General features: G+C 39.7%; 1 non-coding gene across 1 annotated transcript; it reads right to left on the bottom strand.

The window, feature by feature from the left end:
• Positions 1-1390: 1390 nt before the first annotated feature.
• On the bottom strand, positions 1391-1493 carry LOC113258847 (U6 spliceosomal RNA). Its single transcript, XR_003317370.2, has one exon. It is a non-coding gene; the product is annotated as a U6 spliceosomal RNA (small nuclear RNA).
• Between the last annotated feature and the right edge of the window lie 12435 nt (positions 1494-13928).

Below are 13928 nucleotides of genomic sequence, written 5' to 3'. Positions count from 1 at the left end.
CTCTGTGATGTTCCGCAAAGTGTGGGGGAGGCCTGCAGGCTGCCAGCACAATTCGATCTTGATGTTCCAAGAAGGGATCATGAGTTTGTCCCTGTAGGGGTGCTGTCTTGGAGAACTCCGTGTGCTGTGTGATACCTGCTGAGGAGTGAGTGTGCTCTGGGCATTTCTGCTTCTTTGCTCCTTATTACAACATTTTGTGTCTGAATGGTAGATAAGGTGCGCAGCACGCCCACGTAAACAACGTTCCCAAGTCTGGCAAGCATGTGGCGGTGGAATGTGATGCAACTGTGGCCAGGGATGTTAAGCAGAGTATCTTCGGTGGGGTATCTTGTAAGATACTTCAAAGGGGTGGGGCAGAGATTCAAGTGACACGTACCCATTAGTGTTTGCCCTGCCACTTCCTTGTGCTTGAAACACGGTCATAATGCTGGAGACGATGCAACCATCTTCTAACTGTGGGCCAAAAACACGTGCTAGGAATGTGTGGCCCAAGTCTCAAGTATTCAAAGACACTTTATTAGGCAGGAGATTTTAAGGGCTCACAGGGTAAACATGTGCCAGATGCTGCTTAAGGCCCCATTCTAGTGACTCTGGGAACATGGAGTTGGGGTAACACAAGTCTGCTAAGCTAATCCTTTACTGCATAGCACACCCATGGCCTTTGGCCAAGCTCTCTTACTGCAAAATGATCTTATATATATGAGCATCTACATTTAGGGTAGCACTTGTATAATAAAGTTAGAAATAATATTAGTATGTATATTCTTAACATTTGAAAAAGGCAGTGTAGGTGGAAAGACTTAAAGAAATGGCTCATGTATCCTATAAAGCCATTACATACATTTTTATATTTTTGTATCAATTTCATTACTTGTGTCCCTCTTGCTTTACCACTTTTACCTTATGATAAATGTATGCAGAACTATTTAGTATAGAAATTAGTTGATGGCTGGAGAGAGCCATGAATGGCTATCACTTTTACACTTGCAACAAGCAGAATAAGATACTTAGGAATAAATTTAACCAAGGAGATGAAAGTCCTATCTATACACTGAAAACTATAAAACATTTGATGAAAGAAACTAAGGAAGACAAATAAATGGAAAGATATCCTGTGTTCACAAATGGAAGATAAATCTTGTTAAATATTGTGCAGCCACTATGGAAAACAGTGTGGAAGTTTCTCAAAAAATTAAAAATAGCACTACCACATGACCCAGAAATCCCACTGCAGATATGTATCTGGATGAAATGAAATCACTCTCTTGAAGAGATATTTGCATTCCCATGTTCATCTCAGTATTTATCACAATAGCCAAGATGTGGAAATACCCCGAATGGCTGTTGGCAGTAGAATGGATAAAGAAAATGTGTATATATAAAGTAAAATAATAATCAGACTTTCCTTCAGAATTTGCATGTCATCCTTGCACAGGGCCATGCCAGTCTTTTCTGTGTCATTATTCTAGTCTATGTGCTGCCGAAGCGACCACAATAATCAACTTTATAAAAGGAAAGAAAACCTGCCATTTTTTGAAACATGTGTGAACCTGTAAGACATTATGCTAAGTGAAATAAACCAGATGGAAAAAGAAAAATACTGCACGATCTTATTTGCATTGGAATCTCAATAGTCAAACTCATGGAAGCAGAGGGTAGACAGTGATTGCCAGGGGCTGTGTGTGGGGGGGAAATGGAGAGATGGTGTCAAGTGGTACAACATTTTAGTTATGCAAGATGAATGAATTCTGAAGATCTGTTAGACAACAATGTGACTATAAGTTAACAATGTTGTATTATACACTTCGAATTTGCTAATGGAGTAGATCTTAAATGTTTCTACCACACACACACACACACACACACACACACAAAGATCAAAAAAGAAAACAGTAACTATGTGTAGTAATGAATTTAAAAGAATGAAAAGGATTAAAAGAAACCATACACTGAAAGATATTATTTGCAAGTTACATATGCAACAAAGAACTCAAATAGAGTACATAAACAACTCTTAAAATTTAATAATTAAAAACAAATATTCCATTATCCTTGAGTAAATACCCAGAAGTTGAATTGCTGGATCATATGGTAGTTCTGTCTTAATCTTTTGAGGAGCCTCCATACTGTTTTCCACAGTGACTGCACCAGTTTGCATTCCCACGAAGAGTGCCTGAGGGTTTCTTTTTCCCCACATCCTCACCAGCGCTTGTTATTTCTTGTCTTTTTTATGTTAGTCGTTCTGACAGGTGTGAGGTGATATCTCATTGTGGTTTTGATTTGTATTTTCCTCATGATGAGTGATTCTTTTTTATTTTTAATTTATTTTTAATTTTTTAAAATTTTTTATTATGTTATGCTATTCACCATACAGTACATCATTAGCTTTTGATGTAGTGTTCCATGATTCATCGTTTGCATATAACACCTAGTGTTCCATGCAATACATGTCCTCCTTAATACCCTTCACCAGGCTAGCCCCTCCCCTCACCCCCCTCCCCTCTAAAACCCTCAGTTTGTTTCCCGGAGTCCATAGTCCTTCATGGTTCATCTCCCCCTCTCTTATTCCCCCCCTTCATTTTCCCCTTCCTTCTCCTAATGATCTCCCTGCTATTCCTTATGTTCCACAAATAAGTGAACCATATGATAATTGTCTTTCTCTGCTTGACTTTTTCACTTAGCATAATCTCCTCTAGTTCCATCCATTTTGATGCAAATATTGTGCAATCATCCTTTCTTTTTTTTTTACTATTTATTTATTTTATTATATTATGTTAGTCACCATACAGTACATCCCTAGATTTCCATGTAAAGTTCCATGATTCATTACTTGCGATAATCCTTTCTGATGGTTGAGTAATATTCCATTGTATGTATGGACCACATCTTCTTTATCCATTTGTCTATTGAAGGGCATCTCGGCTCCTTCCACAGTTTGGCTATTATGAACATTGTTGCTATGAACACTGGGGTGCATATGGCCCTTCTTTTCACTACATCTGTATCTTTGGGGTAAATACCCAGTAGTACAATTGCTGGATCATAAGGTAGCTCTATTTTAAAATTTTTGAGGAACCTCCACACTGTTTTCCAAAGTGGCTGTACCAAGTTGCAATCCCACCAACGGTGTAAGAGGGTTCCCTTTTCTCCACATCCTCTCCAACATTTGTTTCTTGCCTTGTCAATTTTTGCCATTCTAACTGGTGTAAGGTGGTATCTCAATGTGGTTTTGATTTGAATTTCCTTGATGGCTAATGATCTTGAACATTTTTTTCATATGTCTGTTAGCCATTGATATGTCTTCATTGGAAAAGTGTCTGTTCATATCTTCTGCCCATTTTTTTTGATTTGATTATTTGTTTTTTGGGTGTTGAATTTGAGAAGTTCTTTATAGATCTTGGATACCAGCCTTTTATCTGAAGTGTCATTTGCAAATATCTTCTCCCATTCTGTGGGTTGCTTCTTTGTTTTGTTGACTATTTCCTTGGCTTTGCAGAAGCTTTTTATCTTGAAGTAGTCCCAAAAGTTCATTTTTGCTTTTGTTTCCCTTGCCTTTGGAGACATGTCATGAAAGAGGTTGCTGTGGCCAATGTCAAAGAGGTTACAGCCTGTGTTCTCCTCTATGATTTTGATGGATTCCTGTCTCACATCGAGGTCTCATGATGAGTGATTTTGAGCATGTTTTCGTGTGTCTGTTGGCCATTTATATTTCTTCTTTAGAAAATTGTCTATTCAGGTCTTCTGCCCATTTTTAATTGGATTATTATATTTCTGTGTGTGTTGAGTTGTATAAGTTCTTAATATATTTTGGATACCAAACCAATTTGAAAAGATATATGCACATCTATGTTTATTGCAGTATTATGTACATTAGCCAAGATACAGAAGCAACCCAATGGATGAATGGATAAAAAAGATGTGGTATATGTATGCACAATGGAGTGGTACTGAGCCATAAAAAAGAATGAGATCTTGTCATTTGCAACTACATGGATGGACCTAGAGGGTATAGTACTAAGTGAAATAAGTCAGACAGAGAAAGACAAATACCATATGATTTCACTCATATGTGGAATTTAAGAAAAAAAACCAAATGAACAAAGAAAAAGGACAAACAAGAAAAATAGTCTCTTACATACAGAGAACAAATTGGTGGTTGCCAGAAGGGAGGTTGGGAGGCAGTGGGTGAAATAGATGGGGAAAAGGGGATTAAGAGGTACGAACTTCCAGTTATAAAATAAACAATTCATGGAAATGAACACTACAGCCTAGGGAATATAGTCGATAAGATGGTAATGACGTTGTTTGGTGACTACACTTAACCGTGGTGAGCACCGAGTAACGTATAGAATTGTCGAATCACTATATTGTACACCCAAGACTAATATAATGCTGTGTGTCAGTTATACTTCAGTAAAAATATAAAGACATGCTCCTCATAAAAACCACAAATATTCCATTTAGAAAATGGGCAAAGAACAGACATTTCACCAGAGGATGGCAAATAGGTACATGAAAAGATGTTCAACATCAGTAGCACTTAGGGAAATGCAAATTAATACCAGGACGAGATACTACTACATATGTATTGGAACAGCTAGCAGTAAAAACCATGACAATGCCAAAAGCTGATGAAGAGAAACCGAATCTCTCATACATTGTTGGTGAGGATGTTAAGTGGTGCAGGCATTCTGAAAAATAGTTTGGCACTTTTTTTAAAAGCTAAATTTATGAATATCATACAATCCAGCAATCACCCCCCTAAGCATTTACCCAGAGAAATGAAAACTTACATCCACAGAAAAATCTGCACACAAATATTCACAGCAGCTTTATTTGGAAAAACCAAAATCTGGAAACAACCAAAATGTTCTATAACATGTTAATAGTTAAATAAACTGCAGTACATCCGTACCATGGAATACAACACAGCAACAGAAGAAACAACTATTGATAGATGTAGTGATCTCACAAGGTCGTATATTGTATGATTCCATTTATATAACATTCTCAAAATGACAAAATTAGAGTAAGAATGTTGGAATGTTGGGGAAGTAGGGAGCTGAGTAGCACAAGGAAGATCTTTGTGGTGATTGAATAGTTCTGAATAGTGATTGCTTACACTAAACAACGCCTGTGATAAAATGACAAAGAGGTATACATAAACATTGTACCAATGTCAATTTCCTTGTTTTGACATTGTACTATAGTTATTTAAAATGTAACATTTGGGGAGACTGTATGAAAGGTACACAGGATTTCATTACTGTCTGCAACTTCCTCTTAATCTATAATAATTTCAAGATAAAATAAAGTAAAATAAAATAAATAAAGACAGTTATAACCAGAAGAAGTATGAGATTGGTGAGACAGTTTCCCCTAGTGCAAGGAACAATGGATTTGGAGTCAGTAGGCTAAAGTCCAATTCGTGACTCCACGGCCTCAAGAATGTCAACTGACCTCTCTGAGCTTCAGTTCTATTCCATAGAATGGTGTTTATCAATTTTCCAGCCTAAACTTTAGTCATTTGTATATCATTTTACAAACTTACAGACTGCTATATCATCTATAGGTTGTAGTATTATTTAGTTAATATTTTTTTTTATAAAAACCAACACAATCCATTTACTTAAACTCATATTTGGACCACATCTTAAGTGATGTTTTCTGGAAAATCACTAGATCAAGGGCTAGTGATTTTTTTTGTCAAATAAGCATTAAAATAAAAATTATTAAAAACATACACTATGTTTGCCACTTAAATCATCACTCACACTGTCAGTGACATGGGTCACACATTTCAGAAAACACTAGTTTAGCTCAAATCCTTTAGCTGACAGATGAAGAAAGTGATGTCATAGACAAAAACAAACAAACGTTCGGATTTAAAGATCTCTTAAAATGTAAATCACAATTCCCTATCACATATCAAGTAAAGTCCCAAGTCTTTATCAGGCCTTGTCAGTCCTGACATCGTGTCGCTCTGCCTGCTTCTGTGGTTTCGATTTCTCATTTTCTTTCCCTCGCTCACTGGACCCCAGTCATACTTGGCTCTTCGCTCTTCCTAAGAGATCCCTATAGCTTTCCTTCCTCAGAGCCTTTGCACTTGCAATTCTCTCTGCCTGGAAGATTCTAGATATCTGTGTAGCTCACTTCCTCTGTATATTTAGGTTTCTACTTGATGTCACTAAATCAGAAAGTCCTTCCTTGGTTAACCTGTTCAAAACAGACACCCCCACCCCCTGCACACATAAACACGTACATCATCTTATTCTCCGTCCCTCACCCTGCTTTAGTTTTCTTCATAAGCACTGTCATCACCTGCCACTGTGTGTTTTTTCTCCCTCCCTAATCAGAATGGCAAGACTTTGCCTTCTTCTCCTCTTAGACCCAGTGCCTAGAACTGTGTCTAGTGTAGAGATCTGTATCAGCCAATTCACTAGTCCTCCCTGCAGAACCCAAGAGAAGTGGTCAAGCAGACTCCATGTGTAGTATTTGGACACCAGGAACCACCAGGTCTCCCAGACAGTCCAACCATTTTCAGATGGTTCCAATCATCAGAAGTCTTTCCAATTAATTAAAATCGGCCCTGCTGCAATTTCCACCCAGGACTTCTAGTTCTGCCCTCTAGGCCTGCACAGATCATGTCTTTCAGGAGATAATGACTCATTCACCCATCACTGTTCTTCAGGTTAATAGGTCTCTCCTTCTATCATTACTCAGGCATAATCCTCTGGGATGATAGAAAGAAGATGTGCTGGGGGTGCCTGGGTGGTTCAGTTGGTTAAGCGTCCATCTCTTGATTTCAGATCTCAGATCCTGAGATCGAGCCCGGCATTGGGCACTGAGCTCGGTGCGGAGTCTGCTTGTCTCTCTCTGTCACCCCTGCTTGCTCTCACGAACTCACTCTCTCTCTCAAATAATGAAGAAAATCTTAAAAAAAAGGGGGGGGGGAGAAAGAAGATGTGCTCTTGAGACAAGTAAGCCAAACCTCAATCCAGACCTTACCCCTAAGCACCCCTAAGCACTATGTAACCTTGAGCAAATTACATTTGCCTATCAGGGATCCTGTGAGGACTCTGGGGGTCATGTATGGAAAGTGTTTATCATAGCTACTGACAGAGAGTAAGACTTCAGTGGGTGGCTTCATGCTCACTGCTTTCCTGGAGAAGGGACTACTTGGATTTCAAGGGCAAAACAGATTTCCTGCTATCCACCAGGCTTTCCCTAATACCTGCCAGCTGGAGGAAGAAGAAGGTAGAAGAGCACTGGGCCCATCTAAAGGTATAAAATGACCATACCACAGGCTAAGGACCCCAAAAAGAAAACCCAGTGGACTCACAGATACACTTCCTGATGGAGCCCAGGCAGTGCCCCCTTCTATATACCGTCTTGGTTGGAGAACCTGTAGGAAACATTTTTGCTGTATTCTTTGAGGCTGGAGTCCAAGAATGTCTCAGAGGCAGCCAATATTAAGGATTTGGAGTAAGAAATAAGGAGTAAATGTACAGTTAAAAAGAGCTGAATGGGGACGTCTGGGTGGCACAGCGGTTAAGCGTCTGCCTTCGGCTCAGGGCGTGATCCCGGCATTGTGGGATCGAGCACCACATCAGGCTCCTCTGCTATAAGCCTGCTTCTTCCTCTCCCACTCCCCCTGCTTGTGTTCCCTCTCTCGCTGTCCGTCTCTATCTCTGTCAGATAAATAAATAAAATCTTAAAAAAAAAATAAAAAGAGCTGAATGATGAGCTGTATTAGGAGGGTCTCCGTCTGGTTCTTTCTTGCTCACAGTATGACCCTGGGCAATCCTCTTCCACTCTCTGAGCCTGCATTTTCATAGCTGAGAAATGCCAATTCTAAGACCTATCAGAATATGAGTGAATACCGTACATGCGTTTGTTAATTCATTGTTTTCAACAAATGTGCACTGCACACTCTGGACATACAGAAATTCTAGCCAGTCCCTACCTTCAGGGGCTCACTATCTGTTAAAAGTTGTCCTTGACAGTGTCAGTCCAATAGGGAAAATGAACTAGAAAAATGCTTAGTTCCGACTCAACATGAAAAACATTATGACAGAAAGAGGGAGGCAGGGCAGCTGTAAACATAAGGGAGGGCTCTAAAGTTCTCGAGGAGAGGAGAGGAAAGCCTTCTTGGAAAGTGGGTTCATTCTTTCCACAATGCCAGAGACTTGTGATGGACTTGTAGATCCTCTGCTAATGTTTTCCACCTTCCCAAATGATGTCTCGAGAAGGACTCTGAATATTGGATCATCAGTGTATGTTGCTGACCCACAAGCTGATAGGTAGTGGAGCACTCTGTCCTTCTCTGATTTATTGTCCGTGACTCAGCCTTACCCAAGACAATAAAATGCAGAGTGAAGACCAACCTTTCCTGGCACATTCAGTATGCTGCTAGATCGTTCCTTGTGCCTCTCAGGATACATTAAACTCTTGTTCCTGACCTTAGCTGTCCTTGTGCTCCTGGCTCAGGCTTCCTCAGGTAATCAGACAATGGAGAGGAGGGGAGAGGGAGTAAAAATAGGGTTCTAGTCACAGAATCATTGGAAAACTGAACATATGTGGCAGTGAGGACAACCCACAGAGATGACCAAGATCTAGTGAAAAGACTTATAATGACTATGCTGCATGATAAGGGCAGTCTGTCATCCCTGACTATGATGGTGTTTTTCATGATGGCAAATACTGGCAGAACCCAGGATTTCTTGTACAGAGTCCCTTTCATATGCAGAAGCAACTGCAGCATCCCTAGTGTCCTTAATATCCTTGGCCCAACTGTCAACATGGTCTCTTCCTGCCATTTCTCACTTCAACCTACTTCTAACTGATACCACCTCTGGCAGTAACCAGTCCCATTACTTCACCTCTCCATTGCTATATGGCTTTGAATATTCCTTTAGGCAATCAGAAGAGGCATCTTGCTCTTGTCTTAGACTATGTAGTGAAAAATTTGCGGGTTGATGTTGGATATCTAGAGGTTTGTAAAAAATAGGCTCAAGGTGTTAGAGCAGAAGATTCTGGATTCCAGATTGAACATGACCTTAGCTCTCTAACAATATGATAGGTTTTATGGCTGAGTGATGAATAACTTTCTGATGGAAATGTTTTCTGCTTAGGCTTCCTGGGGATTCTAAAGTTTATGATTATTGTTTCCATGATTTCCCTCTGGATCATTGCTGCTGGAAGTTGCATCGTCTCTTGGGTCAGCATTTCAAACTGAAAGTCTTTGTCAATCACTCAGTTGTTTTAGAAGCAAAAGAAGGTAGTTCTGGGCTAATCTTGAGTTGGTATCAGCTTGTCTTAAACTCTGATAAGGGCAAATTAGTCAGATTTTTCCAGTCTGAATGTCCTGGTAAGAAAGAGAGAATTGGGAATTATCCCCCAGGAGGGAAGTTTGGGGAAAAAAACAAGTAGAGAAAATCAAGATACTATGATCTCTCAAGTGAACTCAGTGTGCTGGGGAAGCTGTGTTTTATAGATAAATGGGGTTGAGTCACAAACAGTGTCATATAAGGGCAGAGTTTTATACCACCCAGAACATCAGCCTGCGGATCGGCAGTATAAATTAATCTTTCAGTGTTCAAAGTCCTGTTCTAGGGCATCATTTGGGGCATACAATTAGAACAGAGCCTGGCACATACTCTGGTGCTCAACAAATCACTGTTGAGTGAATAATGATTTGAGAGGGGAAAAAATAGATAATTGAAGGTATAGATCCAATCATCTAGATTTGGGGGACAAGGAGGAACCAGTGTTGGCAAGACTGAAAAATGACAAAGATGAAAACATCACAAGCACAAAAATAAAGTCTAGTTAGAGCTGGTTGAAGGAAGGGAGATAACTGCTTATATCTAGTACGTGTCAAGACCAGCATTAGGCATTCTACATCCCCAGATTTATTTAATTTTCCCAAGAATGCCATTACATTTCAGTAGTTCATCCTAACTATTACTACTATAATACTAACACCCTTAGCATTATAGTCTTTACTCTCCTTCATGTATTTGTTTATTCATCTTTTTGGGTTTTTTTGATAGATGGATGGGTCAAAAGACGCAGTTATAGAATTGGCAGGCGCAGGCACTCTTGCAAAGAAAATGAGAAGAAGAAAGAAAAATTTGGGACAAAAAAAAACTTGCTGCATCCCTGATGTAAAGCATATACCCTTACACCCTGCTGAGAAACAACAGATGACATGTGAGGCTAAGGCAAGAACAGCTAAGCATCCATAAAACTCCTGACACAGACTTTCAACAGCCGGAATAATGAGTCGGTGAATTGGCTGTCTGGAACACCTGCATGGTCCTTAGATCCTTAGACACCTGCTGGGTCTTCGCATGGCCCATTAAAGTAAATATGCTCATTCCAGCTCTCATTATATCCTGTCTCTCTAATCCTCTGTAGCCTGACATCATTAGGTTGTATCAGGACATGACTGATGTTCTTGGTTCTCACTGTAGGACTATTTTATAGGATCTACATCGTGAATTCCTAAGTCTCTGACCAGGTGCTGCTAGGTCCCTCAACGTGGAAGTTTTCTAGGCTAATGCAGAGTCCACCTTGGCCACACCTTATCTAAGACTCATCCTAGAGTCTTGAGATAGGCCAGTGTGGTCCAGAGGTCTTTTGCCTCCTTAGCTCAAGGTTCAACCCAAGGCTCTGCCTCATGGGCTCACTTCTGGAATTTATCCCTTTCCCCAATTCCTTAATCACACTTAGCTTTCCAAAGATTGGTGTGCCCTCTGACCAGGAAACAACCATTGCCACCCCACACAAATGGAAGGGGAAAACAATAGAACAAAACAAAGAACAAAAAACCCAACCCACCTGCTCCCAAAACAAAAAACAAACACCCCGCAACCTCCTCATTTACTGAGAATTTTCTTATTGTGTGCAAAGTCTTATCCTAAGTACTTTACATGCATAATCTCCTTTTATCCTAACTACAGCTCCATGAGAAAAGAATTTAGTATTATGTTCCTTTGCCAGAAGAAGAAACTAAGTCACAGAGAGTTTAAGTGACTTGCCCCAACTACTGTTGGCCACTGAACTAGTCCTCCTGGTTCAGTAGCAAGACTTTGAACCCATGATGCCCGAGTTCAGGTGTTAGGCTTCCTCAAAGTGGAAAATTATTGCTGCAGTGAGAGAAGCTCACTCTGCTCTTCCCACCCAGAACCAATGTCCTTATTGGGAAGCTGTGGCCAAAGGGAAAGCCTTGTGAGCCTCCTTGTGGTTAAAATGTATAACAAATCCAGCCCTAACTTGTATATTCAGGCACACACAGAAATGATCCCAAGTTGTAGTAAAGGAAGGAGTTGTTCCCACTTAGTAGGTGGTCTTAGTTCAGAGACCAATGCCAGTCAGGTCTAATGGTGAAAATTATCCCTTGCTTCTTTTGACAATTATCTGGAGAACACAGTCTGAAGACAAGGTGCAGCGTCCTCACAATCATGGCAGCTTCTAACCAACCCATTTCTCAAAGTACTTACATATCAGTGTCTTCATTTCCCCTCACTGTAACACCATCATATAACATTCATGTCCTAAACCTTAGAAGATGTCCTTAGGGTATCTGGAGAGTGGATCAGAGACTGGGTCTCCAATTAACCTAGGCAGTGATGCCAATCAATATTTCAGCTTCAACCTCGACCATAACAATTGCAGAAAAGCCTGAGAAGCCACCTGTTCTTGTACAAGTTGTTATGTATTTTTGGCTAGAGAAATTATGCTTACAAATGGACTCAGGAATCTTAGAGAGTTGTGTAAACATGCCTCCAGACCATAGTCCCAAAGAAATGAAAAGGGTGCAGGGGAAATTCAGATGCACTAACAGGATGTGACTATGTCACCTTACCACTCTGAGGCGCATTTTGGAATGGAAGTGTTGGACTAGATTATAAACTCCATATGCCTTTCAACTCTTAAAGCCTTCTTCATTGTTTATAGTGAAAATCCGTTCTCTACCTATGACTTCAGATGCCACTTTAGAAAGCAAAGGCATGGAGGATGAAGAGACTGAGAAACAGGAAAGTGGCCTCAACCTAAGTACTCCAACTATAATCCTAAAATATATCTTAGTTACCTTCTTGTTCCTCACTGCCCCCCAACATCATGTTGGCCACAAAAACCTTTCAAGTCTGCCTCCATAGCACCTGTTTTCCATCCCTGCCTCTGCTATTCTGATTCAGCCATCATCTTTTCTTGCCGTTGTTATTGGCTGACTGGATCCCCTCAAATTCATATAGTCAAGTCTTTTTTTTTTTTTTTAAGATTTTATTTATTTATTTGACAGAGAGAGAGACAGCCAGCGAGAGAGGGAACACAAGCAGGGGGAGTGGGAGAGGAAGAAGCAGGCTCCTAGCGGAGGAGCCTGATGTGGGGCTCGATCCCAGAACGTTGGGATCACGCCTTGAGCCGAAGGCAGACGCTTAACGACTGTGCCACCCAGGCGCCCCCATATAGTCAAGTCTTAATCCCCAGTACCTCAGAACATGACTGCATTTGGAAATGGGGTCTAAATTTAAAGAAGCAATTAAATTAAAATGAGATCATTAGGGTGAACCCTAATCCAATATGACTGGCATTCTTATAAGAAGAATAGATTAGGATACAGAAGAAAAACCATGTGAAGACGCAGAGAGAAGACAGCCATCTACAAGCCAAAGAGCAAGGGCTCAGAAGAAATCAACACTGCCAACACCACTCTACCTCTGAAACTAAGTATAAAAAAAAAGAGAAAAAGAAAAACTCTGCCAACACCTTGATCTTGGGCTTTTAGCTTCCAGAATTGTGAGAAAATAAATTTCTGTTGTTTGAGCCCCTCAGCCTGTGATACTTTGTTGTGGAACCCTTGAAGATTAATACACACATGCTGTAACATTTACATCTTACTGGTCTCTGTTTGCCATCATGCCTTTGACTCACTCCACTGTTTCCGTACAGTTGCTGTGGATCATTTCTAAAAACCAGATCTGAAATTTTTATTTTTCCTTTCAAACTCTTCAAAAGCTGTGTGATGATTACAGGAATCAGTTCTAAACTTCCTTTATGATAATCCCTGTTCACCTCAGTACTTTCCCTTTCCATTCCCACCATGGACCTCACGAACGGCTTGTGTTCTTTGAAATTAATGTGTTTCTTGCCCTTTTTAAAATAGGCTTCCCCTTTTGCTTGGAAGGTTCTTCTTGTAAAACAAACGTATACTTCTCTTTAAGTTTCACTTAAACAGTATTTCTACCTGCCCTAAGCCATGTATATTCATTCATTCCTTCTTTTTCGGCCCAGAGAATTTTGTTAATTAACTTTAAATTTTTTTTACAAATAAAAATTGCTTATATTTAAGGCATAGAGTGTGATGATTTGATATATGTATACACGATCAAGTTAATTTAACACACCTATCACCTCACATAGTTATCTTTTTTCTAGAAAAGAACACTTAAGATCTACTCTCTTAGCAAATTTCAAGTATACAATAAAGTTCTCTTAGCAAATTTCAAGTATACAGTAAATTTATAGTAACAACAGTCTCCTTGTACATTAGATCACTTGAACTTATTCCATAACTGAAAGTTTGTACCCTTTGACCAATATCTCTCCATTTCATGCCCACCCCCCTCCAAGACCTGGCAAACATCTTTCTGCTCTTTTCTGTGAGTTCAACTAATTCAGATTCACTATATAAGTGAGATCATACAAGATTTTTTTTCTGTGTCTGATTTATTTCACTTAGCATAATGTCCTCCACATTCATCCAAGTTGTCCAAAATGGCAGGATTTCCTTCTTTTTAATGCTGAATAATATTCCACTATATGTATGTACATGTGATATAAAGATTTCAAATTTTCTTTATCCCTTCATCCATTGACAAACACTTAGGTTGTTTCCATATCTTGGCTATTGTGAATAA

This window comes from Ursus arctos, unplaced genomic scaffold, assembly GCF_023065955.2.
Source record: "Ursus arctos isolate Adak ecotype North America unplaced genomic scaffold, UrsArc2.0 scaffold_16, whole genome shotgun sequence".
Taxonomy (NCBI): Eukaryota; Metazoa; Chordata; class Mammalia; order Carnivora; family Ursidae; genus Ursus; species Ursus arctos.
This window is presented reverse-complemented; position numbering and strand designations above follow the sequence as displayed.